Below are 27421 nucleotides of genomic sequence, written 5' to 3'. Positions count from 1 at the left end.
CAGAAAAGAGAATAGTAAGAACTTCACCACCAGTGTACATAATTTTAAAGTTTAAAATTGTATTGTAATTATAGGCAAAGTTCAGTCCAGATATTAGAAGCATAAATATATACAGTCAAGTATTTAATAAATATTTGTTGAGTAAAGGAATAAATTTCATTCTTCATAATGCCTGTCAAATTTGCCAACTGCTCTCCATCTCTATAGCTACACCCTCAGTCTGGGTCTTTATTGCCTCTGCAGGCTCAGTTCACACAGCCTTCCTGCTTCTGTTTCTTCTCCAGGACACCATATGCATTACTGCCCAAACTAATCTTCCTGAAACACTGCTTTTCTCCTGAAACATACTATGACACTTTTCCACATCATACCTATCAGATCTTCTACCTCAAGCTCCCCTTATAATACAGCCATAATTTACCTATCTAAATTTTACTTACTGCTACTCTCCAAAATGCATCATGCCACTCCAACCTCCAAGTCTGTATGCTTTTCTTCTCTACTATATCTTCCTTTTACTCCTGTTTTTTACAACCTACCCAGGAAAAACTCAGAGCCTAGGCTGATGAAGTATATGGGTGGCAAGGAAAACTGTCAGTAGAGAACTATGGCACTGCATCTATGAGCCACAACAGCATCACCTGATTGATTGGTTTAAAGATTGATGGATTGACCTTGACTTAGAAAATATTACTAGAATTTTACAAGAATTCTAAAGAGTTGACTAATGTAAGTTATGCATTTCTTTAAAAACAGAAGTATCAGAAATTGAGTTATTTCAAATTTAATATTGGGTATAAATCTACAAGAGCAATTATTGGCTGAAATAAGATTTTCCAAAATGTATGTAGGGTCTTTTATAAAATATAATTACAGTATATACTGAATAATTCAAGTATTACTTCAGTAAATGAAAGTCCATGAAACCATGATAACTAAGACACAAATTGTAAAGTTTATGTTGACAGATTATAAAAGTTTCAAACTACAAAAATTACCTCAATACCATTCATTGACATGATTATTGTATAAGTAATAAGTAAGTAGTATAGTGATCAGTACTGCTTTTTACATATTCACTAGACCAGGACCTCAAGTTGATACAAATTAGTTATACATCCCCTGTCTAGCTCATACAATTTACCCAGACTGTAGGGCAGGCAGGGTCAGAGTGGGAACAAAAAAAGAGAACAAGACTAGGCAAAAACAGACATAGGATGAGAATCGATCATGTGTATAACTCACTCAATATTTTTATACATGCAAAAAATCAATATTACTCTATATTCAAATTGCAACGTTAATAATTCAACAAGCCCTTGAGTGCCTACTGAGTATAATACAAAGTGTTTCTATTACTTTGTACTGTTAGCAAAAGAACAGTAAAATATGATCTGTGTCCACAGGAGGCTGTAATCCAGATGGCAAAGGAAGGGAGAAGCATAGCTGAGGGAGAAAATGAATCAAGACAGCACCCTATATTTTCTACAGGAATAATTACAAGTACTAGAATCATGATAAAATTATGTGAAATACACCAAATCAACAATGTAGAGTGTAAAACAGGGTTCTGCTTATTATGAAACTACAAAAAAATTACAAAATTTCCATTAAGAAAGAAAACAAACCAAAAAATTATAAACACTTTCACAGAACATTAATCGCCCATCTCCACTAATATTTTTCTTTATTGGATTTTTCTTTCATTGCTACACTTAAATCTTTTCCACATAATTAAAAGAAATGTTCATCCATCTCACTGTTGCTATCCCACTCTTCAAAGGAAAGCACTGTTGTACTATTTTGTATTATTTCAAACTTTTTTCTATGCATATACCATCAATATATAATCAACAGTTCTCAAAACTCCTTACTCTTAAAAATTATTGAGAACCCCAAAGAGCTTTTGTTTATGGTGGATATATTTACTGACATTTATCATATTTGAAATTTTTAATGATAAAATTTTAAATTTTATTACAATAATAAACCTATTATATATTGACATATTTTTATTTTTAATAATCTCGAAACAAAAAAATTATTGAGAAGAGTGGTTCTGTTTCACATTTTTGCAAATTTCTTTAATGTCTTGGCTTAATAGAACATAATTGGATCTTTATAACTGCTTCTGCATTCCAACTGATATGATATGATGGTCAATTTGTGTTTTGATTTCCCCTCTCCCCCCTAAAATGGAATCACTCTCCACAGAGACTTGATCTTTTTCCATCTAATATATCCTGGACATTTTTCTTCATGTGAGGTAGACTATTACTATTATATTTATGGCCTTCAACAAACAACCCTTCCTACCATTTTACACCTTTGTGTAGTCCTCTCCCACACTGATGCTGGGCTTGGCAATGTGACCCGCTTTGACCAGTGGCCTTTACCAAACATGATGCCAGCAGAGGCTTAATAGAAGTTTGCACCTCAGGCATGTCCTCTTGAAATACCCTTTTAGAAGGTAGCCACCATACTGTAAAAGCTCAGGGATAGACATGTGAATGAGAAGCCATGTGAAGAAAGGCCTTGGAGGATGAGAGGCCATCTTGGGGATTTCAGACACAGCCAAGCTCCCACATGAATGCAGCTGCACAGTGGTTTCAGCTAGACTGCTTTTAGCCATGCAAAGGCAAAACTGCCAGCTGAACCCAGTCAACCCATAAAATCATGAGAAAAATACATCTTTGTTATTTTTAAGCCACTTGGTTTTGGGGTAATTTGTTACACAGTTACAGATAACTAAAACACCATAGGACACATTCAGAGAAATTAGGTTTTTGTGGGGAATAAAAAACCTGACTATTACAATTTTAGCTAAATCGATTAAGTTACAGGTATTTCCCTTTTTCGAAATTTTTTCCAGCCCTTTAAAATGGTTTTTTCCAATTTTTCTATTTGAACAATGCTGTGACAAATTTTCTTGTATTTCTGCAAGTACTTCTACAGGATAGACTCAAGAAAGAGCATTGCTGGGTCTAAGGTTACTTGTGCATTTTGTTATCTAATAGGGTTTAATTTATACTGCTATCATAAATGAGCTCTTTTTATTACACCTTACATTTTTTCTTTTTAATTGTAACTGCTTATTTCAAGTATCTAGGAAAGCCATTGTTTTTCTATGCATTCGGTTTATTTTATTTCTAATAATCCTACTGAAATATATATCCAAAGTTCCAATAATTCTTCAGTCTATTATCTGAAATACTCTAGACAATAATATTAATTATAAATAACTGTCCCACATGACAGTTAAATTTTTTATTCTACCTCAATGTTAATCTCCAATTTAATTTTACCTATATGAATTTTGCCATTCAGTAGGCAAATCATATTTTACATTTCAAACATTTTAAACGTACAAGTATTAAAGTTTGCTGCTATGGATATGATATGAAGAGATGTTGGCAATGCAGGTAAGATGAAAAAAGTTTCATAAAATGTTATTTTATGAAAAGATTCCTGAATGTTTCAAAAATAAATAATCCAATCAGAAAAATATTAACCTTTATAGCTAATAAAACCATTTGCTTGTTTAGTTCATAATTAAATGAAAACTATCACTACCACAGACAACCTACACCAATTCCTTCTCAGCCCTCACACACTCACAAACAGGCACAAACATTTTAGTCATGCTAACACCCATACGAAGGACAGTCTTGTGACAGCTTGGTATCACGCATTTAATCTCAAAAGGTAAAGCTGAATGGAAATTAAATGAAGACCATATAGTTGAGTCTAAAAAATGAACTGGACAAACAAGGATGGGGGAAACATGACTATGTACAGAAATTTAGGTGCTTAAAAAAACAGTAAGAGGATTTTTAAAACACCAGGCTACATTAATAGGAAATATTTAGGACAAGGAATTTGAATGAGTGGCACAACAGAAGACAATATTCTAAGGATGCTGAAGAACAGCACAGGGAAAAATTAGAACAGCAGCTGGGGCCAGAGTTCTATTTCCACCAACTACTCCAAGGTGACCAGGCAAACATGGAAACCAAGGCTCAGAAAGTTTATGTGACTGTTAAGTGACACTGAAATGAAAAAAAATAATAGTTGCCCTACCTACCACACATAACAGAAAAATAAAGAAAATAAAGCATGTGAAAACACTCTAAATTACAGAATGATAAATGAATATAAGGTATCATTACTAGTACTGGTTTAGGGAAATGCTATTTGACAAATGATCTCTATTTTTTTTTAGAGGGGTGTGGTTTTTTTTTTTAATTGAAGTACACTTAATTTACAAGGTTGTGTTAGTTTCTGGTGTACAGCAAAGTGATTCAGTTATATATATATATATTCAGTTTTATACATATATTCAGTTTTATATATATATTCAGTTATATATATATATATATATATATATATATATATATATATATACACACACACACTTTTTCATATTCTTTTCCATTATGGTTTATCACAGGATATTGACTATAGTTCCATGTGCTATACAGTACAATCTTGACCTTGTTGTTTATTTATTTTATATATAGTAGTTTGTATCTGCTAATCCCAAACTCCTAATTCATCCCTCCCCCACCCCCTTTCCTATTTGGTAACCATAAGTTTGTTTCCTATGTCTGTGAGTCTGTTTCTGTTTCATAAATAAGTTCATTTGTATCATTTGGTTCCACATATAACTGATATCATAATGGTATCTGTCTTTCTCTTTCTGACTTACTTCACTTAGTATGATAATCTCTAGGTCCATCCATGTTTCTGCAAATGGCATTATTTCATTCTTTTTTATAGCTGAGTAGTATTCCATTGTATGTATGTACCACATCTTCTTTATCTATTCCTCTGTCGATGGACATTTAGGTTGCTTCCATGTCTTGGCTATTGTAAATAGTGCCGCTATGAACATTGGGGTGCATGTATCTTTTTGAACTAGAGTTTTCTCCAAATACATGCCCAGGAGTGGGATTGCTGGATCACATGGCAATTCTTACTTTTTTGAGGAACCTCCATACTATTTTCCATAGTGACTACACCCATTTACATTCCCACCAACAGTGTAGGAGGGTTTCCTTTTCCCCACACCCTCTCCAGCATTTATTATTTGCAAACTTTTTTTTTTTTTTTTTTATAAATTTATTTATTTATTTATTTTTGGCTGTGTTGGGTCTTCGTTTCTGTGCGAGGGCTTTCTCCAGTCATGGCAAGCGGGGGCCACTCTTCATCGCAGTGCATGGGCCTCTCACTGTCGCGGCCTCTCCCGTTGCGGAGCACAGGCTCCAGACGCGCAGGCTCAGCAGTTGTGGCTCACGGGCCCAGCCGCTCCACGGCACGTGGGATCCTCCCGGACCGGGGCACGAACCCGTGTTCCCTGCATTGGCAGGCGGATTCCCAACCACTGCGCCGCCAGAGAAGCCCTGCAGACTTTTTAATGATGGCCATTCTGACTGGCGTGATGTGATACCTCATTGTAGTTTTGATTTGCATTTCTCTAATAATTAACAAAGCTGAACATCTTTTCATGTGCTTATTGGCCATCTGTATGTCTTCTTTGGAGAAATGTCTGTTTAGGTCTTCTGCCCATTTTTTGATTGGACTTGTTTTTTTGTTGTTGAGTTGTACGAACTGTCTGTATATTTTGGAAATTAAGCCCTTGTCATTCACATCGTTTGCAAGTATTTTCTCCCAGTCCGTAGGTTGTCTTTTCGTTTTGTTTATGGTTTCCTTTGCTGTGCAAAAGCTTATAAGTTTGATTAGGTCCCATTTGTTTGTTTTTGCTTTTATTTCTATTGCCTTGGGAGACTGACCTAAGAAAACACTGCTACAATTTATGTCGGAGAATATTTTGCCTATGTTCTCTTCTAGGAGTTTTATGGTGTCGTGTCTTATATTTAAGTCTTTAAGCCATTTTGAGTTTATTTTTGTGTATGGTGTGACTGTGTGTTCTAACTTTATTGATTGACATGCGGCTGTCCAGCTTTCCCAAAATCACTTGCTGAAGAGACTGTCTTTTCTCCATTGTTTATTCTTGCCTACTTTGTTGAAGATGAATTGACCACAGGTGTGTGGGTTTATTTCCAGGCTCTTCATTCTATTCCATTAATCCATATGGCTGTTTCTGTGCCAATACCACGCTGTTTTGATTACTATAGATTTGTAGTATTGTCTGAAATCTGGAAGGGTTATGCCTTCAGCTTTGTTCTCTTTCCTCAGGATTGCTTTGGCATTTTATGGTTCTATATCAATTTTAGGATTATTTGTTCTAGTTCTGTGAAAAATGTCATGGTTAATTCGATAGGGATCATATTAAATCTGTAGATTTCTTTGTATAGTACGGCCATTTTAACAATATTAATTCTTCCAATCCAAGAGCATGGGATATCTTTTCATTTCTTTGAATCATCTTCAGTTTCCCTTATCAATGTTTTATAGTTCTCATCATATAAATCTTTCACCTCCTTGGTCAGGTTTATTCCTAAGCTTTTTTGTTTTTTTTTTTTAGTGCAATTTTAAAATGATTTTTTTTTAACTTTCCCTTTCTGATATTTCATTGTTAGTGCAAAGAAATGCAACAGATTTCTGTATGTTAAAAATGATCTCTATTTGAGGATAGATTTTATTATTTTTTATTTAAGTTAGGCTACAAACATCAGAATGTGACAAACTAAATTAAGTATGTTAAAAAAAAAAAACCCCAAACCTCAACTTCTTAACCATATACAGAATTTGAACTTATCAAGGAATTATTTTTAACCAGATTTCTCAAAGCTTCTGTAGTTTTGTTAGTGACTATTTCTATAATGAATTTGATATCAGGGACTTGATCACAAACATAGCTCTTATTCCTATAACTTATTTGCAAGGCTGGTTGTATGACAGTTGGTACTAAGGCTGAAAAAAAGTCAAATCTAATAGGCAAGTTATTTCAATGACAAATCTTTCATATAACCAGCCGTTTACAGTCATTTTCCTCATTTATTTTGTTACTTTTAAAAGGCACATATACAGGCTAAATACAAGATCACTCTCCTACGTAGTTACAGAAATTCTACTAGAATCCCAAACTCCTGGCTCCTTCCAACTATACATCATATTGTTATTGTAGAGTACAAATAATTGGGGAAAATAAAAAGATCACTATCCTTATTAATTCACTAAACCAGGTAAACACAGTATAAATAGTTTAGGCAGTGCTTCCTAAACTATTGTTAGAACTGTTCTAGGACTCCCCTGGTGGCGCAGTGGTTAAGAAGCCGCCTGCCAATGCAGGGGACACAGGTTCGATCCCTGGTCCGGGAAGATCCCACATGCAGTGGAGCCACTAAGCCCGTGCACCACAACTACTGAAGCCCGTGCACCTAGAGCCCATGCTCTGCAACAAAAGGCAACACAATGAGAAGCCTGCGCACCTCAATGATGAGTAGACCCCGCTCGCTGCAACTAGAGAAAGCCCACGCGCAGCAACGAAGACCCAACACAGCCAAAAATAAAACCAAACAAACAAAAACAAACCGTTCTAAAAGATATTAACAGTTGTACCAAAGAAGAAAAGGCTTTCCCTATTAAAATTTAACTACTCAAGAAAGTTAGAGTTTTCTTTCTTTTAAATCAAAGGACTTGTCAGAGCCTTTTAATATGCTATATCTGTGTTAATGAATCTCCAGGAAAGCTATTTAGAATGAAATATTTTCCCAAGTGTATTTGCCCATTAGATCCTTTATGGTCCAGACACAACTGGCATCATTGGGAATACAGTCTAGAAAACAGTGTGAGTCAAATGTGTCAACAACAGATGTCCAGTGATGATACTGTGATAACGATTAACATTTCTCAAGCACTTATGTGTCTGGCACTTTGTTAAGTGCTTTATGGGAATTTTCATTTAATCCTCACAGACTTCCTAAGTGGTAAATTAATATAATCTCCATTTCACAAAAAAAAGGAAGCTGAAGCTTAAAGAAATAACTTGTCCAAGGTCACACACCAGTAAGTAGTTGAGTCAGATTTAGAACCCAAGCAGACCAACTCTAGAGTCCCCATTCTCAATCACTCTTCATGCTATCAACAATCCCTACCCTCAGCACACAACAGTTCAAAGTTTATAGTATACTGTTTCATGAATAATTTACTCTTTTATTCTTTCCTTCTTAATATTTTCATTCTAAACAGAAAACTAGAATATTTTCATCGCAAAATAAATTGGTAGGGGAAAATAAATTACATGGGTGATTCTGTTTGGCAGCCAAGTTGAGAACTACAGGGTCATAGAAAAACATGGTAGGGTAACACAGCAAAAGTCTTCAATTTACAATGAGACCCAGCTCTGCCACTTGTTAGCAAGTGACTTTGAGAAAATTCTTGGTTTCAGTATTTTTCTCAACAACTGGAATGAAGGAAAAGAAAGGGGATGAAAAAGTGTAACACTGGTATTTACCACAGTAACTACAGGCTGTTAACAAGGGTACTACAGGCTGTTAACAAGGGTGCTCCAGACTGTGTGGATGTGACTGAAGCTTAAATGCCAAAATTAGGTTAAAATTCGTACTGCCCATAAATTGGAGGGTTTTGTTGTTTGTTTTGTTTTGCTTTATGGCAAACAATTTTTTTTTTAACTCTAGGACTGAGAGGTTTATTCAGTTTGCTAGTTAATTTAGTTTACCCTATTCTCAGTACTCTGGTAAACTACTTCCAAATGATGATAGAGCAAGTGTTCTTGTTTTGCACACGTCCAAAATTTTCTCTTTCAGCTAAGTGTCTCAAAACACTATAAAAGACACATTGTTCTGCCCTGTTGATTATAACACAGGCAAAGTAATGTTGCTGAGATTATGCGCAAGCAATTAGTTCAAATTAACATCACAATAACTATTTTATTCAGTCTTCCTCTTCCATCTCCATACTTTGAAAAAGCAACCAGGTTTAGCGGCAGTTCTTGAACACTTAAACACAAATAACTCATAAACACTTCCTCCATGCCAAACCAAACAAATTCAGTTGAACTAGAGAATTAGCTAGCTGCTTGCCATTGACTGTATTGGTAGGAAAGTGGAAGGAGACAAATAGTTATTGTTTATTTTTTTTTTAATTTATTTATTTATTTATTTGAGATGTATAGTTATTACTTTCTCCCTTAAGCCATACAAATTTCTCTTTCCCATGTCTTGCCTGGGGGAAGAGTAAAAAGTTCTAAGGTTTTGACATTAAGTGTAGCAAATTGTTCCTTGGAAATAGGCAAATTAAGGGTATCAGATTTTGCTATAGCCAAGCATACAAGCCAGCTGTATTAGTTCATTAGGGTTGCTGTAACAAAGTACCACAGAATGGGTGGCTTAAACAATAGACATTATTTTCTCACAGTTCCAGAGGTTAGAAGTCTAATAATCAAGGTGTCAGCAGGGTTGATTCCTGCTGAGAGCCATTAAGGAAAGGTTCTGTTCCAGGCCTTTCTCCTTGGTTTGCAGCCATCTTCTCCCTGTGCCTTCACATTATCTTCCATCTGTAAAGTCATATCCAGATTTCCTCTTCTTATAAGGACACCAGTCACACTGGATTAGAAGCTACCCTAATGACCTCATTTTAAGTTAATTTGTACCTCTACAAAGACCTTATCTCCAAATATGGTTACATTCTGAGGTACTGGGGATTAGGAATGGGGTTGGGGGACAGACACAATTCAGTCCATTAACGCCATCAAAACTGCATGCAATTAACTAGGATTGCAGCAATTAACCTCTCTTCTCTTGTACAGAGGCGCTTAAATATCATCCATTTAGTTATGAACTATTAAATGTCTTCTATGTCCTAGATGCTAGATTTACAAAAATGAGTATGACACAGTCGCTGACTTGAGGGATTCACAGTCTATTAGGGGAAACAAGTAAACCTAAAACACAGCAGAAATGAGTGTCCTTTAATCCCTTTTGAAACAAATCAAGGCAAATCAGGGTATAAGCAAATAAAAACAAATGCTATGAGGAAAATGAGGAGGAATGTTGAAGAAAGTCCAATGTAAATATTATCTTGCAATCATTTTGCTATCATTCACCTCTCTTTCCTCTCTCTTTCCCCAAAATGATAGCATATAGAAATACACTTTTTAAAGCACAGCTCTATTTTAATTCCTTTAAAGTTTTTTGCATTCTTAAGCGGCAGTTTTCCCTTCTCTAATGTTGGAGACAAAAGAAGAGAGAAATGTTAGGAGAACCAAATTCCAAGTGACTCATGGGTTGGGTTGATGTCTTAAGGTGAGTCACTGCCCTTTCAAAAATTGGAATGAGATGCTCAACCATTAATGACATCTGCCAACAGAAGTTCAGATGTTCAATTAGAAAATGTGCAGACAAAGGGAGGGTACAATGAAAAAATGCAAGTAAACAGTTAATGGTGGTAATGTAATAGAGCCAAAATAATCCAGCCATAATAATAAAAGCAACATAATAATAAAATAGAGCCATAATAACAAAAGCAACAAATCTTAACTACACTACAAAATTCTATTTGATTTGTCTCAATCAGAAACTCAGTGGATCTTATTAACATAGTTGTTTTTCTTGGTTTAAAAAATTATAGTAACCAAAGATGAAATAAATAGTTCTGTATGATCATGGTTTTTTGGGTTTTTTAAAATTTATTTATTTTATTTATTTATTTTTGGCTGCATTGGGTCTTTGTTGCTACACGTGGGCTTTCTCTAGTTGCCGGAGAGCAGGAGCTACTCTGTTGTGGTACGCGGGTTTCTCATTGTGGTGGCTTCTCTTGTTGTGGAGCAAGGACTCTAGGCGTGCAGGCTTCAGTAGTTGCAGCACGTGGGCTCAGTAGTTGCGGCTCACGGGCTGTAGAGAGTAGGTTCAGTAGCTGTGGCGCATGGGCTTATTTGCCCCGCGGCATGTGGGATCTTCCTGGACCAGGAATCGAACCCATGACCCCTGCATTGGCAGGCGGATTCTTAACCACTGCACCACCAGGGAAGTCCCAGTATGATCATGTTGATTCATACTAACTGGGGTCACAGTCAATTTGTTTTAGCAGAGGCTGAATTATAAAATTATTTTTTAAATAAAGTTTTGTTTTGTTTTGTTGGCTGCGTTGGGTCTTCGTTGCTGCGCGCAGGCTTTCTCTAGTTGTGGCAAGCGGGGGTTACTCTTCGTTGCGGTGCTCGGGCTTCTCACTGTAGTGGCTTCTCTTGCTGTGGAGCACAAGCTCTAGGTGCGCAGGCTTCAGTAGTTGTGGCTTACAGGCTCTAAAGCTCAGGCTCAGTAGTTGTGGTGCATGGGCTTAGTTGCTCCACAGCATGTGGGATCTTCCCGGACCAGGGATCGAACCTGTGTCCCCTGCATTGGCAGGTGGATTCTTAATCACTGTGCCACCAGGGAAATCCTCTAAATAAAGTTTTTAATAATATTAAGTCTTATACTAGTACAGCAAAATGTAACTTAGATGTTGCTTTGCAGCTGAATGTGAAACTAATATTAGTACAGCAAAAATTTCTATGTTGGTTCCTCTCAAAGTACTTGAAAGTCCTGTAAGAATGTTTAATCCCTAAAGTAGTTTAAGTATTTCTTTTCAATTATGCATTCTTTCCAAAGAAAGGGTTTACAACAGAAATTAAACATCTGTTTAGACTCTGTCACCAATAACCAATTCCTGACTGATGGAATCCAAATTCAATAAATCACATTATACTACAATAAACTCTGAAGCTTTATAATCTGGTGTCATGAAAAATATCTGCCCTGATTACCATCTTGTGACAAGCTCAGTATGATTTCCATGAAGAAGCTAGACTTTCTGAGGTGCTACCGAAAATTGTATAACATACTTGTAGCTCTCACAGTGAAAAGAACTATTCGTACACTACCTTTTTTTTTTTTTCTTTCTCCCTTTGGCTGCGCCACGCAACTTGTGGGATCTTCATTCCCCAACCAGAGACTGAACCTGCACCCTCGGCAGTGACAGAGTGGAGTCCTAACCTCTGGAATACCAGAGAATTCTCATATCCTGACTTTTCTTGACATCATCTTTCTTGGACTGTACTTTCTTTCCCCTCAACCAATCATTATCATGGATAAAAAGAACATTTCATCTCTAGATAAAATGTTTAAAATTTAAGTATTATACATATGGTAGAGGAGCTTACTGAAAGGAATCCTTTTATAAAACATTTTAAATAGAAAATACAGTCAACACAAATTACAGCAAACATAACTAAAACTTCTCTTCCACTCCTTTCTATAAGGAGAGGAATCATACCTTATATTCCTTTTACAACCACCCCTTCCCCAAGTGTTTTTTTTAATTAATTTTATAGCAGTATGGTTGCTTTACAATGTCCCCAAGTGTTTTAACACAGCTCAATAAACAGAAGAAGTATGGCATAATGAAGAGTCCAAAAACACCATGCCCACTTTCCAGCAAGTTACTTAAACTTTCTTAGTTTCGTCCACTGTGAAAAGTAGGTGATAACATCTGTATTACAGGAATGTTTTAGGGATTAAAAATAATACAACTAAATCACTGGCACACCACAGATGCTCAATGATAGTTCAAATTATCACTAACAAAATATTTTCAATTGGACAATTTGCACTTCATTCAGTTGGGCAAAATGCTTTTCAGGATCTGTGGGGAGGGGGTGGGGGAGGGATAGAACTGGGAGAGAAGCTTCATTAGCTTCTAATGCCCTCCAGTTACTTTCATCCTTATTTATTCTTCACTGATTAGCTTTCTGATTTAGTAGCCTTATTTACTGCCACTGCCTCCAATTATTTCACCACCAATTTATTCCTTAACCCCCTTTACAGTATATATTTGGTTCTCATCATATACTCTCCATGACCTCAAAAATGACAGTTCTATTGGTTCTCTCGATACTCATTCCTTCTCTTTAACCTTGCCACAAGCATCTTCCTTTCTGAAACTCTACCGAGAAGACTTCACTGACTTCAATAGTCTGCTTCTATCACCCACGTAACCCATTCTTCTGATTTTCCATACTTCTCTAACAGTCTGTTGGATTTGCACATTTCTACCTTTCATACTTAGTTGATGCATCTCCCCCCACCCATTTCTAAAATACTTCCACCTTCCTCTACATTCCTTTATCCAGACCCGCTCAAAGTTTCATAATTTCCCAAAACAGTCTCTCCCTCTTCTCAACTACTAAAGTGTGCACTGCTTTGAGGACCATGTGGTCACTCCGTCCACCACAATAATATCTATGGATTAACAAATCAACAGGAACTTTGACATTTAGATCCAAAGAGCATGTTATGTGCCAGGTCAGACTGGCAGCTTCTTCTGCCCCCCATTAGTGGCGGTGGGGAGTACAGTCTGTGTATGTTGATTAGAACCAATATCCTAATTGAATTAATTAAATGTTACTTACCTCTAAAGGGGGAAAAAAAACCAGAGGAGCTCAAAAAGATAGAAACAGAGTTTACAATTGCTTGCCCAACTTAAGCACTTTTAAGGCTTACATTATTCTCTTTAATTTCCAAGCCTGTAAGTTCCTCTACAGAAGAGGAATGTATATCTTCCAATACCTGAAACCTCAAATAATGTTCATTGCACAGTTTAAGAACTCACATATAATGTTTTCATTAGGTCTAGTGCAAACAACTGAATGAATGCTTATGCATTTATATGAGAAAGCAACTAATGTTCATCCGCTAATCAAAAGACTCTTTGTTCCAGAAAGCACACACCAAACAAATATCATTTAACATTTACTACTAAAAGCCTACCCTGATGCAAGCTTCAACAATGACAAATATTTAAACTAGAATGGAAAAGTACTATTTCCAAAGCTCCTTGATGTGTTGCGCTTAACATTCCTTACAAGGTAAAAACAGGATTCAGGAATGCAAGTTGATCTTGAACACCTGACAAATTAAAACATGAATTATATAAAGTGCATTAAATGAATATCATCCCATTCCCATTCCAGTATCTTCTGTCATAACCATACTGGGCTGTATTTGTTAAAACAGCAGAAGATACGATATCAAAACAGAACAAACCAGTAATAATTAAGATAGGGTTACCAAAAACTGAAATTAATTGGGCAAAGATGAAAACACTTAATAAGACACTCAAATAAAATAATTAAGTTTACTTCTCAGTAATAGAGAATAAGGAAAGAGTCCTGATAAGGAAAAAATTAGGGTACTGATTAAAAATCATGAATCATGGCATCAGATAGGAATTGAGTTTAAACTCTCTCTACCACTAACTAGCTGTTGCTCTTGAACAAGTATCTTAATCTCTCTGAGTCTCAGTTTATCTGTAGAATAAGGATAATACTTATCTTGCAAAGTTGTGCACAGATAAATGAAATTAATTATGCAAAGTACTTAAGAAAGTAGCAGATATTAAAATCTCAACAAGTTGTATTTAATCCAAAAAGACCTAGACATTTTTATAGCTAAACTATTTCAGAACATCAAAGAAGAGATTGCCAGAGCTTATAAAAAAGATGGAACACTTCTCTCTCTCTCTCTCTCTCTCTCTATTTTACAAAGCTAGCATATTCAGAAACCAAAACCTCAAAAAGGTAATACAAAAAGAACACTAGAGATCTTACAGAGCAACCAAATGTAGCTTTAAAGAGGTATGCTATTATCAAGTTGCCTTTATTCCAAAGAGACAAAATTGGTGAAATCCACTAGGAAATCTTCTAATATAATTCATCAACCAATAGGTAAAAGAAGAAAAACCATATAATTATCTCAGTATGTGATCAAATTTAATATATTTTTCCAATTTAACCTCAACTCCAAAAAAGGGGAATAGAAGACTATTTCCTTAACATACTAAAAAAAATTGTGAAAAAGAATACACAACTATGAAACCCTAAGGGCATTCATTCAAATGAGAAATGAGCCAAAGATGCTCACTATTCACTACTATAATTTAACAATCTTCTAGACATTCCGATCAGTGTAATTTTTTAAACAAGAAAGGGTTAAATATTGGCAAGAAAACAAAATTATCATCATTTACAAAGGCTGTAACTGCCTTATTACAAAATCCAATAAAAACTATTAGAATTAAGAATTTTGTAAAATAACCAGTTAGAAAACAGTATACACAAGTCACCAACTTTTCTATGTTCCACCAGGAAGATGCAATCCTCTTTAAAATACAATGAAAAAATATTCCACTCACAATAGCAACAAGTTTTAAAATACCAAAAATCAACTTTAAAAATAGGCAGAACCACATGAAGAAAACTACAAAACACTGAGTCATAAAAGATGACTTGAAGGAATGATTAAAATATTGTAAAGATATCACAGCTATCTCTAAAACATTAGTTTAGAAATTCCAATTGGGTTCTTTCAGGGTCTAAATAAACTGAATTAGAGGCAATCTGAAAAAAATATATGAGAAACACTGAAAATGTTTTGAAAAAGATAATAGGAATTCACACAACCTTATAGTAAGATACATTAAAAAGTTATAATAATTAGAACTGTTTGGAGTTACTGGAGCAAAAAATATAGCCCAATGAAGCAGAATAGAAAACCTGGAAAAAAAATCATGAATTGGTATATAAAAAAGAAAGCATTTAAAACCTCTGGGGAAAGATAATTAGTCAGTAAATAGTATTAAAATAATTGACTTGCCACTCTACCTCAAAATACATTCCAAATAGATTAAAGATGTAAATGTTTTTTAAAACTCTGAAAGTAATATAAGAAAATAGAGGTAATTACTTACATAATTTGGGAATGTAACAAGGCTTTCCTAAGCAGGCAGATACCATAAAAGAAAAATTTGATAGATTTAACTACACTAAATGTTAAAAATCTGTTTAAAAAGAAAAAATTCACACCAAAAACAAAATTAGGATGCAAATGACAAACTGGAGAAATTATTTGCATTGTAATTTGACCAATGTCTAATAGTTTTATATACAAAGAGCTCTCATAACTCAGTTTTTAAAAGTCTCCATATCATATCTTTATATCATAATAAACAAAGTACAGTAGTAGATAATTCACAAAAAAATACAAATATTTAAAGTAACTAATAACCAATGAAACAAAAAAATTTATAGAAGATACAACTCTGGGGCTTCCCTGGTGGCGCAGTGGTTGAGAGTCTGCCTGCCAATGCAGGGGACACGGGTTCGAGCCCTGGTCTGGGAAGATCCCACATGCCACGGAGCAACTGGGCCCGTGAGCCACAATTACTGAGCCTGCGCGTCTGGAGCCTGTGCTCCGCAACAAGAGAGGCCGCGATGGTGAGAGGCCCGCGCACCGCGATGAAGAGTGGTCCCCACTTGCCGCAACTAGAGAAAGCCCTCACACAGAAACGAAGACTCAACACAGTCATAAACAAATAAATAAAAGAACGTGAATTTCTTTAAAAAAAAAAGAAGATATAACTCTTCATATCAAAATGGCAGATTTTTAATATGGAGAGGTTGCTGACATTCTCAAGCACAATTAACAAAAATGAATATTAATTAAAACTTTCTGGAAGGCATTCTATTAATATCTATCAAAAATAATTAAAATATGATACCTTTTGATTTCAGAATTTGTCTTAAGTAAATAAAGATATGGGCAATGATTAATCCATCAAGAAGCTAACTGCTGCATGATTCGTTCAAAATTATTGGAAAGAGCTTAAATTTTTAACAATTGAAATGCTGGTTAAATAAATAATGGTAAATCCATATGCTGGAATATTAGCCACACATTTAAAATGATGTTCTGTTGTAAAAAAATAATGTTTTATTGACTCGGGTAAGTATTCATTCAATTATGTAAAAGTAAGCTAGCAACAGAACAGCATGAACAACAACAGAAAAAGGGTAGTTACAATATGGGGGGGTTTTTTGTTAAAAAAAAAAAAAGAGTAAATCCCATTTAAAAAGACGTATAAGGATATTCACCAAAGTATTAATAATGATTATCAATGGGTGAAGGTATTATGTTATTTATCATTTATGCTTTCCTGAATTTTCCAAATTTCCTACAATTATTATGTATTACAATAGTAATTAAGAAAATACAGAATGTTTACAATATTGCTTTGACTATAGTAACAATAGTATTCAAAATCATGTTAACATTGATAGTCCCACTCTTTTAGGCTGCACCAAAACTAGGGATGCCTACCCTCTCTAGGTCTGATCATACTTTTATACTTTCATCACAATGAAAGAAATTTTCAGAACTCTAGGAAACAATCAGACAAAATTTTTCACCCCACCTTTATTTATGCTCAAGTGCAATGTCAAATAATATTTAGATGTTAACCATTTGCTTTCAGCCCCCTGCCAAAGGTAAGAAACAAGAGTGAAGAACAAACCCTGGACCTCAGAACCAGTGGGGCTCAGCTTTCACCTACATCCAAAACCTGAGCCGGAAATTTAAAAAAAAAGAAAAAGAAAAAGTGAAATGGGGGAGTGGGGTAGGATGGGGGGGTAGAATTACCTTTCTCAGGATACAAAGTGTGAGCCTTTTTTTTTTTTTTAAATATTTATTTATTTGGTTGCACCGGGTCTTAGTTGTGGCAGGTGGGCTCCTTAGCTGAGGCTCACCAGCTCCTTAGTTGCAGCACGTGGGCTCCTTAGTTGTGGCATGAGAACTCTGAGTTGCGGCATGTATGTGGGATCCAGTTCTCTGACCAGGGATCAAACCCGGGCCCCCTGCATTGCGAGTGTGGAGTCTTATCCACTGTGCCACCAGGGAAGTCCCAAAGTGTGGGCCTTTGACAACTTCTAATCACAACTCTTCTCTGTCTCATTTGGGACGCAGAAGAAGGATTTTCTTCTCCAATGTATTTAAAAGGCATATATCCAAAGGGCAAGCAAGCAGGATTTCTTCTGAACAAAAATACTTTAAACAGGAGATTTGTAAATGTTAAATGTTCTCTTTCCACAGTGCAGATATACAGCCTAACTCTGAGAGGGCCAAAAAGATTCTAGCAGTACTTGGCTCTTAACAATAAGCAATAGTCAAACTGTTAATTCCATCTGCTCCCCTCCAAAAAAATGACAAAGCATTACATGGTGGTGGCCAGGGGTCTCAGGCTGCATTTAAGGGGTTTTTCTGAGCGGCATTCATTTTCATAATATTAAGATGTTAATTGTTTTTGAGTATTTCAGAGAACTAATCTTGATATTACATGATGACAACTTTGATGCTGATAACAACAACAACAAAAAATACTATCTTTAATATCATATTCTTTGTTAGAGATGTTGCTTCCAGAATTGTCTTCCTTTCTTACCAGTCAAAGCTCTAAATTCCATCTACTTCTATGTCCTCAGGGACTTAGTTCCAATAGATAACTTTCCTAATCTCTTACTTCTCACTTTCCTTATGCATATAAAAAAAACAAGCACAATATCTCTTCAACCCATATCCCTCTGCAGCAGTTTCAACTATGCCTACAGAATTACCTAGGGAGCTTTAAAATATCTATGCAACTAATCTATAGTAACAAAAAGTATATCAGTGGTTTCAGGGGATGAGAGAGAGAGATTACAAAGGGGCACTAGGAAACTTTTGGAGGTGATTTTGATTGTGGTGACGGTTTAATGAGTATAAACACATGTTAAACATTGAACTGCACACTTTAACTATGTATAGTTTATTATTTGCCAATTATACTTCAATAAAGCTATTGAAATAAATACTGATGTCTGGGTCCTGTCCCACTCCCCAAATTGGTACAAGAGTTCCCCCTTGAAATCGGGATTCTTAAAAGCTCCCCCAGAAGATTGTAAATGTGTAGGTAAGATTGAGAACCACTGCTCTATAGCTGTCATTCTCTCCCTTCCTCAGTTTTCTTAAAATGCCTCAGGCAAGCATGTCTACTTTATCATCATCCATTCTTTCTCAGTCTTCTGAAGACGAGTTTCTGAACCACCACTCAGCTAAATCTGTACTTGTCAAAGTCACCTACGGACTCCTGACAAATTCACTGGTCCCTGAAGTCTCTCCTTATTTGACACCTCTTCAAAGAATTTGAAATTGTTGACCCATTCCCCCTCTATTTGAAAATTTCTCCTCCCTTGGCATCCCTCTTGAAGTTCTTCCCACCTTTCTAACTACTACTCTTCTCTCTTTCACACTATTCTTCCACCTATCTGCTTTTTATTTGTCTGTTCTCTGACTGCTGCTTTCATTATGCTAAAGACTCCCAATCTGAGTCATTCCAACATACCCAAGTCAACGCAGCTTCTTCAATTCAACCTCCGCTCTTCCCTCTATTCCTGATTTCCCTTACAAGTTTCACATCCTAGATCCAAACATCTATCTACAGCTTCACCTGAACATTCCACAGCTTCCTCAAATCCAAAAGTATCCAAAATAGAATGTATCATCTTCCCTCCATCTATGTGTTCCTCATTTCCAATCAATGGAACCAAATCAAATCCTCAGTCTTGATTCCTCCTCCTTTCTTTCCCGAGGTGACAGCATCTATCAGATTCTACCTCACTCTGCCAGAGTGAGAATCCAAAACACAGATCCATTAAGCAGTTTCTCACCCATCACTTTCAACGCAACCCCCTTAGCCAAGGATACAAGGCCCTGGTCTGGCCCTCTACCACCCTCGCTGTTCTCATCTTCCACCATTTTCCCCGTCTGACCCCTGCATTCAAGTCACGTCAACGTTACTGACTTCGGACTTGTCACTGACAAATGACTTCTCTAAACTACCAGGGTTTCTCATGCCTCCTTGCTTTCTCACTGACTATATTTATATTCTCTTCTTGGAAAGTTATTCACTTACGTCCTGCACTTGGCAAAATTATGTCATAGTTTAAAACTCTACTGTGTGCCCCCGACTTTATATACATCCAAGCTGAGTTAGCCATCTCCTACTCTGCTCCCTTACTATACTAGGCATATCTCTACTCACACTTATCAGAGGGTATTATAATTGTTACTTTACTTATCTGTCTTGCATATTACACAGTAAATTCCTTGATGACAAGAGTTATGACATTCATTTCTGTATCCCTAGCACCTATTCAGCCTGGGATAGTGCAAATTTTACGTTTGACATAATTTCCATTATTTACAAAATGTAAACTTGATACCCCCCAAAATGGTCTTGATACTAACATTTTTTAAAGATTTCTTAATATTCATTATAAAATAAATATCAGGCAACAGGCTCCTGAGTAAAATAGTTGACTACGAGATATATTTAAACTCTGACTGTCAAAACAACACCACTCTAAAAATGCAACCAAGAGCAGATTTCATAAAATAGGAATACAACAAAGAAAGGAAGCATAGCAGGGATAACACACTGACCTAGCCAATGCCTCATCTGGCTATCCATATCCTGTTAATGCTGATAACTAAGAGGGTTTATAATCCCTCTATGGTTACAAGTATAGTAAATCAAAAAAGGCTAAATACACCAAATCCAGAGTTTATTTTCTAAAATAGGTGATGATTTTCTCCCTTGCCACTTTGTTGAAATGAATTATTAGAATAACTGACTTTGAAGCTACTATTGGCCAATCAAGCATATCCTACAGATATTTTTTTTCTTTCTTTCTTGCCTGCACTTCAAAAATATGGTGCTTTGGACTTAAAATGTATTAACCTAAAGAAAAAAATGCTTAGAAATTGGGGGCCGGGGGCGGGGCGGTGACCTATGGATGTTAGGAGAATGTTCTTATGGAAAACAAGCCTCCCAGGACTATCACATTGACTCAAGGTTAGACCAATATTTATGACTTTATGCAGATAAGATTTTAAAAGCTGAAAATTTCAAACTGTAAAATGATACACGAACCAAAGAGGTGTCATACCTGCCCCCAAAACTACCGGGTGACCCAAAGGACAAACAATTTGCCAAAGGACAGCCTGGCCCTCCTGCCGGTAGTACGGTCTCTGAGATAAGTAGAAGCTGCCAGCGGAATAAACTCCCCCTACCTGAAGAGCCGAGCGGCTGCCAGGCGTGTGATAGTGTATTTATCAGAGAACCGATTCTGCAGAGTACGAAAACACCAGGGCAAAATTAAAAATTATCAGGACTGTCTAAACTCTGAGGGTACAACGCACACATGTGCACACCGAAGGGCGGATACGCAGTTTTGCCAAAGCGTGCAAACTTCGGCGGGTCTTTCAATGCAACAATTTTCAGACAAAACCCTGACGATTCTCGAGTATGTTAGAATCATCCTAAGGAGAGGACTAACTCTTAGTAAGAAGAGGGCAAGGGCTGCAGAAGAGATCTCCGGTGTAAATAACCAAGGAAGGAATCGTGCCTGCTTTGTGAATCTGTCCGACTTGGGGCGGGTGGGGAACCGAGGCGAATGCAGCTTTCAAAGACGAGGGGGACGACAGTGACCGTTTTGGCCATTAGACTGAACGGATAGCGGCAGCCTCGCTGAAGTGGCAAGCAGGAGTAGGAGGGGTGGGAGGGGTAGGAGAGGTCAGGCCGGAGCATCAGCCGCGGCGGGGGTGGCGGGGTGCCACCCTAGGCCAACCCCGCCGAGGGGCGGCGGGTCGGGCCGAGGCGGCTGCACTCCGGTCACGCCCGGAGGTCGGAGGGCTCCTGGCCGGGGAAGGAGAAAGACCCGAGTCCGCGCGCACAAAGCTGCCACCGCCGCCCAGGCAGCAGGCGGGCTGCGCCCAACTTCTGGGCGAGAAGCCGCCGGCCGCAGCCCACCATCCGGTCCCGCTCCCCAGACCTCCGGACGCCCCAGGCGCCCAGCACCGTCTCACGCCCAACCACGGCGCCTCGCGCGGGAGCCGTTACCTCCAACGAAGCCGCCGCCCCGGGGACAAAGTCCCGGTGCCCTCCCCGCCGCCGCCTCGCCCCGGCTCCTCCCTGACAAAAAAGTTATCGGTCGCCGGCCGCCCTGGGGGCCCGGCGCGGTTCGCTCGGCCGGACTCACCAGAACGGCTCTCCAGGCTCCACCTCCAGAACCTCGACTTGTCTGGCTCGCAGCGACAGCGACGGCGGCTGCTCTGCTTTCTCCCGAGTAAGCAGCACCACCTGCCCCCCTTCTTCCTAGCAGAACGGGTCCCCGCGAGCCATCTTCCCCCTCCGCTCACGGACTGACAACCCAGTCCCGAGAGCCGCCACTGCCGCCAGCTACCCTGACGGGCAAGACCAGGGACCCGTCCCCAGGCAGCCAACCGCCACCGCCCCACGCCAGCTCGGCCTATCGCCGCTCGCCGGGGCGGGACCAGAGCAACTTCTCCACCAATGAGAATCTTCCTCTGCTAGGCCTGGGGCGGAGCCATGAGGTGGGAGGGAGAGCGACTTGGTGGGCGTGGTCTGAGCAATAGGCGTGGTCGGGGCACCCAAGGGGAGATGATTGATTGTTAAGATTGCGGCAACAACTAGGCGATAGTGATCAGAGAAGGTCTCTTGGACTCAGGCATTAGGATTTACAGCCCTCCCAGAAGAAAATAAGCCTTTCGAAATGCTGTTAACCGTAATCACAGAAGAGAAACTAATTGATATCTTAATTTCTTGGTCAGGAGGATTTACTTCCCAGTAATTCGAGTCACCAGAATTTCTCAAAATTTTATCAAATCCTCGGAGGGGAGAAAAAAATGTACGTTTTGCAAAATGGTAATAAAAACTCTTCTCACCTTATATCATTGCTTTTGGCCTTAGTCTGGAAAAAGTCAAACAATTCCACAATATCCGTTCCATGAGCTGTTTTGTTTTGTTTTGTTTTTCTTCATCTTCCCTCCCTACTCTTCTCCCAAATACACACTAAATATTTTATGTAACGACTGGAACCTGAGCACATCTGAACTATTTCCTACATATAGTTCCTCTGTTTCGACCTTGTCGATTCCTCCTACCACGTCCCTCGCAAGTCCAATCAGAATTGATTAGAAGAAAAATGAACCTTCAACCTGGAAGACAGGAAGCCACTTTAGTTTTATAAGAAAGGGGAAGGACTTCTCCTAAAGCACCAAGATCTTTTCAAACATGGCACACACATAAATAACAAGCAAAAAGTAAGAAAATATATTACTTGATATTGAAAGGGCATCAAGCAAACAACTTCAGCTAATCATTAGGGTAGATCTATAGAACAATCAGGATCCCCCATCCAAGAGTATAGACAGATTTATAAGTAAATAATAACAAAATATGGTGATAAGGGCAACAGAGCTAGGTTCAATGAGCCAGAGGAACACAGAAGAAGAAATTATTGTGTTTAGGAGAGTCAGGGAACTTCACAAGGAAGGTGATATTTGAGTTGGATCTTAAAAGGTAGATAGGAGTTTGCCAGAGAAGGAAGTCAAACGGCATTTCAGGAAGCGGGAACAGCAAGTTCAAAGGCGTGAAGTGTGAAAGGGCACTGATTGGCTGCAGAACACTGAGAAAGTGGGTGGGGCTGAAAGGTATGTAGCAGCCAAAAATTAAGCTAGAGCAAAACACTGAGATGAGATTATAAAGGCCATATGAACTGCACTAAGGTATGTAGATGAGCACTGTCCAACACCGCTTTCTTCAAGGATGAAAATGTTCTATATTTGCGTTGTCCAATATGATAGCCACTAGCCACAAGTGGCTATCCAGCGCTTGAAATATGGCATAGTGGAGGAACTCAATTTTTTATTTGAATTTTAATAACTCCCATATTGGACAGCTCAGGTTTAGACTTTATTCTACAGGCAATGAAGGACCCATAGAAGCTTTTAATCACGTGGACAATCTTAAAGACAGTGTAGAGAGTGCCTGTTCTGTTTGATGAGAATCTTGACAGATCAGACCAGGGTACTGGTGGAGGATTGCAGGATAACTGAGGTCAGCTGGGCCAGAGCCTGGCCAGGGGAAGTGTTTACCTGAAGGAATAGAAATAGGAAGATCCAGAGAGTGTGTTGTACTCTAACATCTCAAAGAATGCAAGCAGTCAAAACCCAAGAAACTGAATTCTGCCATCAAGTCCTGACAGAATAGGGAGTAGGAGAGTGAGGGGTCAGAGAGGGAAAGAAAGCCAAAAGGCCAGCTGATCAGAAAATAGGGAGAGAGCAAGGGTGAGCAGAGGAGTACACACACAATCAGTTTTACTGACAATTAGCCATGTGGGCCGCTGATGTGTTGGCCTGATTTAAAGAGCCAGAGAGTCTGTTGGCAAGAAGGTCCACTAGGACCAGGGCAAGACCCCAGCAGACATGAAGGGCCAAACCACACCTTTGTAAATGGGAGAAAGGGGCAAATACTTATTGACTTCCTGCGCTACACAAGGCACTCAGCTTGTCAAGGATACAAAGGCATGCCAGAAGCTCACAGTATGGGTCCCTGGGTAACAGGTGAAAAGTAAAGCAAAGTTTAATCATTTATCACAACAGTAGAAGAGATAACACAAAGCAGTACATGATTGATTCATCGTTCAGATGATTTTCTAGGCAATAACTGCTGTGTGAGTTCAGAAGAGGGAGCAAGCCCTCCAGTCAAGGATGGTCAGGGAAGGCATCATGGGAGAGGTAAAAACTGGGCCAAGTCTTGAAAAATGGGCAGAAATTTGAATCCGAAAAAAAACATGTGAGAAGGAAACTCTTGGTATGCCTGGAAAAGAAACAGAAGAGGGGAAGTATAAGCAATGTACAGAGGACATGGGGAGCCGTTTGAGCTGGCCAGACCCTGGCAAGCTAGGTTGGAGATGGATAATAGAGTGCCGTAAAAGCAAACTCAAATGTTCAGGTTCTGTCTGCTTGCCAAGTAGCTTCCTGTCTGTTCCTTAGAGTTACTTGGGATGACTTTCAAAAATATAAATGCCGAAAGCATACCCACGTCAAATAAATCAGAAAATTGGGGGATGGATATAGGGTTTATTTCACAAGCTTCCCAAGTGAATCTAACATACACTCAGGGTTGAGACCAGGGGAATGACATCATAACATTTTACTAATGCTAAATCAAGACTGTACATAGGATGGATTGAGTGGCGAGAGACTGAAGGCTGCCTATTTATATTCGTATATTTGTTTCCTTTCTGCAAGAAGACAGAAAGCAATTTATTGCCTGACCACTTCCTGTTTTGAAGTGGTGAGATGATATAGAAGGCAATTTGAGTCATCTTCCCTCTAAGTCAGAGTAAAACCAAAACACAAATTTATGTTCGCGGTCCACTCTCCTTTCGATCACAATTTGTGCATATAAAAATAATTTCCAACAATAACAGCCTGCAGTTAACAGTTACACATAACCATTTGTATCTGAGCAGCAAAGCACCAGGAAAATGCCTGAGAACACTGTTTCAAAAGGGAAATGCTTTTAACCTACTTTATGAAAGTCAGCATACTCCAGACCTTAACTACCCAACTTTGCCAGTCTCCAATATCTGTACGCATAATTCTACATTAACTATTAAAATGCATTTACCTTCTTGCAAATAAATTGAACATTTTAAAGCGTGAACATTTTCCCTATGATATTAAATTTCAGAAACCTAAGAAAAATTTAACTCAAATATATTTCTATTAAATTAACCGTAAAACAGCTAGGTAACATGACTATTTTCTTCCAGGTTTATTGAGATAAAATTGACATATAGCATTGTGTAAGTTTAAGGTGTACAATTTGACCATTTGATATACAGACTGTGAAATAATTACCACAGTAAGATTAGTTAATACATCCATCACTTCACATGGTTAACTTTTTTCCTTTTTTCTTTCTTTCTTTCTTTTTTATTTGGCTATTGTTGTGAGAATGTCTAGGATCTACTCTCTTAGCAACTTTCAAGTATACAATACAGTATTGTTAACTGCAGTCAGCACGCCGTACATTACATCCCCAGAACTTATTCATTTTATAACCGGAAATTTGTACCAACATCTCCCCATTTCCCCCCACCTGCAACCCTTGGCAACCACCAATCTATTCTTTGTTTCTATGTACCATGACTATTTTAAATGACAGAGTCTGGAGAATTTTATCTTGAAAACAACATGAAGAATATGTTACTTTAGTGGCAAGTATGTTAAAACATATTTTTTTTAAAAAAATTAAAACAAAAAGAGTGTGCCTAAGAGGTCATTCTGTCTTGCTGTGCCAGATTCCCCTTCTAAGAGAGCCACTCCAGCCAGTGGCGCCAGCAGAGGCAACAACCATGATCTGTGCCGTACAACCCCCTTCCTAGAACCATATAGGCCAAGGGAAGCCAGGCCTAATGATGTGAACACTCCATCCAAACAGGGATGGTGGTAATTACCTAAACCCATTCTCTTTCAAGAATGTGAACAGGAAATGGGAAGAGAAAATCACTCACGCGGTGGGTGCAGAAGCTAAAAAGTCAGGCACTAGAAGGAAGCCCTGAGAAGCCCCAAGAGGGGCAAGTTATGAGGAAACTGAAGCCATTAGGCAGTGAACAGAGATAAAAAGTAGAGGATGAAGTAATTGGTCACAAAGGAGCAGTAGAAGTAGAGACAGAGTAGAATGAGTCACCGTAATAAAGATGGGGATCAATGAAATCCTGCTGTTGAGGGGACAATGAAATAATCCATTTCCTACAGCTGCACTGAATCACACCAGTTTCCAGTGTTTGTGTTCAACATCTGTGAGATCCAACTGCAATTGTTTCCAGAGTCCTATAAGATTCCCATCTGCATCACCTAAGATATTCTAAGTAAATTGTTGTACCTTTCATGCCTATATAAAACAATAAGTAGACTCCCAGAATCATGCACCAAGTGAAAGAAGCTGCATCAATTGCATTTTGCAAAGTGAATTTTATCCTTCAAGGTTGGTTCCAGGTTTTTCTAGGAATAACATCCTAGAAAGAAGACAACATTCTCTACATCTTAAAAAAAAAATTCATAAGTTAAAATTAAAAGTTCAATATCTTTATAACAAATATTTTAAGGGAAAAAATCTTTTTTTCTCTTAACTTTTAACAGCAGAGCCAATCTTGTTCATATTTATAAAAAGCCATATAGATAGGGGTGGAAAGCCTAATGACTACCAGCTACCCTCAAGTCATTAGAAATGAAAGATATCCACATATATCTTCTAAGGCATTTTATTAACCAGTGTTTTCTAGAAGAATTATTGTTGGGAGAGTCTTGTTCTGCAGGTTTTATAAATCATGTTTTTGAAAAATATTTTATGACATAGGAAAAAGATGAAAAATGGGTACAAAACTGCATATGTGGGACTTCCCTGGTGGCGCAGTGGTTAAGAATCTGCCTGCCAATGCAGGGCACACAGGTTCAAGCCCTGTTCCAGGGAGATACCACATGCAGCAGAGGAACTAAGGCCGTGTGCCATAACAAGAGAAGCCACCGCAATGAGAAGCCCGCGCACCGCAATGAAGAGTAGCCCCCGTTCGCCGCAACTAGAGAAAGCCTGCGCAGCAACGAAGACCCAACACAGCCAAAAATAAAATAAATTTAAAAAATAAGTACTTTTTTTTTAAAAAGCAGTAATCTTTAAAAAAGAGAGAGAGAGAGAGAGAGGCAGGAAGAGGCACACCCGC

At 38.0% G+C, this 27421-nt stretch overlaps 1 protein-coding gene across 5 annotated transcripts in view; it reads right to left on the bottom strand.

The window, feature by feature from the left end:
- HYCC1 (hyccin PI4KA lipid kinase complex subunit 1) overlaps positions 1 to 22127 on the bottom strand; it is a 92576-nt gene extending 70449 nt beyond the window's left edge. For 3 of the 5 annotated variants that reach the window (XM_082398434.1, XM_082398435.1, XM_082398436.1), the window contains exon 1: positions 21869 to 22121. The gene's annotated coding sequence lies outside the window, so the exon portion shown is untranslated. Of the gene's footprint in view, positions 1 to 21868 lie in introns of all 5 variants that reach the window. The other 2 variants (XM_082398437.1, XM_082398433.1) reach the window with 2 other exon arrangements.
- Positions 22128 to 27421: the final 5294 nt, after the last annotated feature.

The sequence above is a fragment of the Balaenoptera borealis genome, assembly GCF_965194805.1.
Source record: "Balaenoptera borealis genome assembly, chromosome: 7".
In the NCBI taxonomy this organism is placed as follows: domain Eukaryota; kingdom Metazoa; phylum Chordata; class Mammalia; order Artiodactyla; family Balaenopteridae; genus Balaenoptera; species Balaenoptera borealis.
The sequence above is the reverse complement of the archived record's forward strand: the minus strand, read 5'-3'. Positions and strand labels throughout refer to the sequence as shown.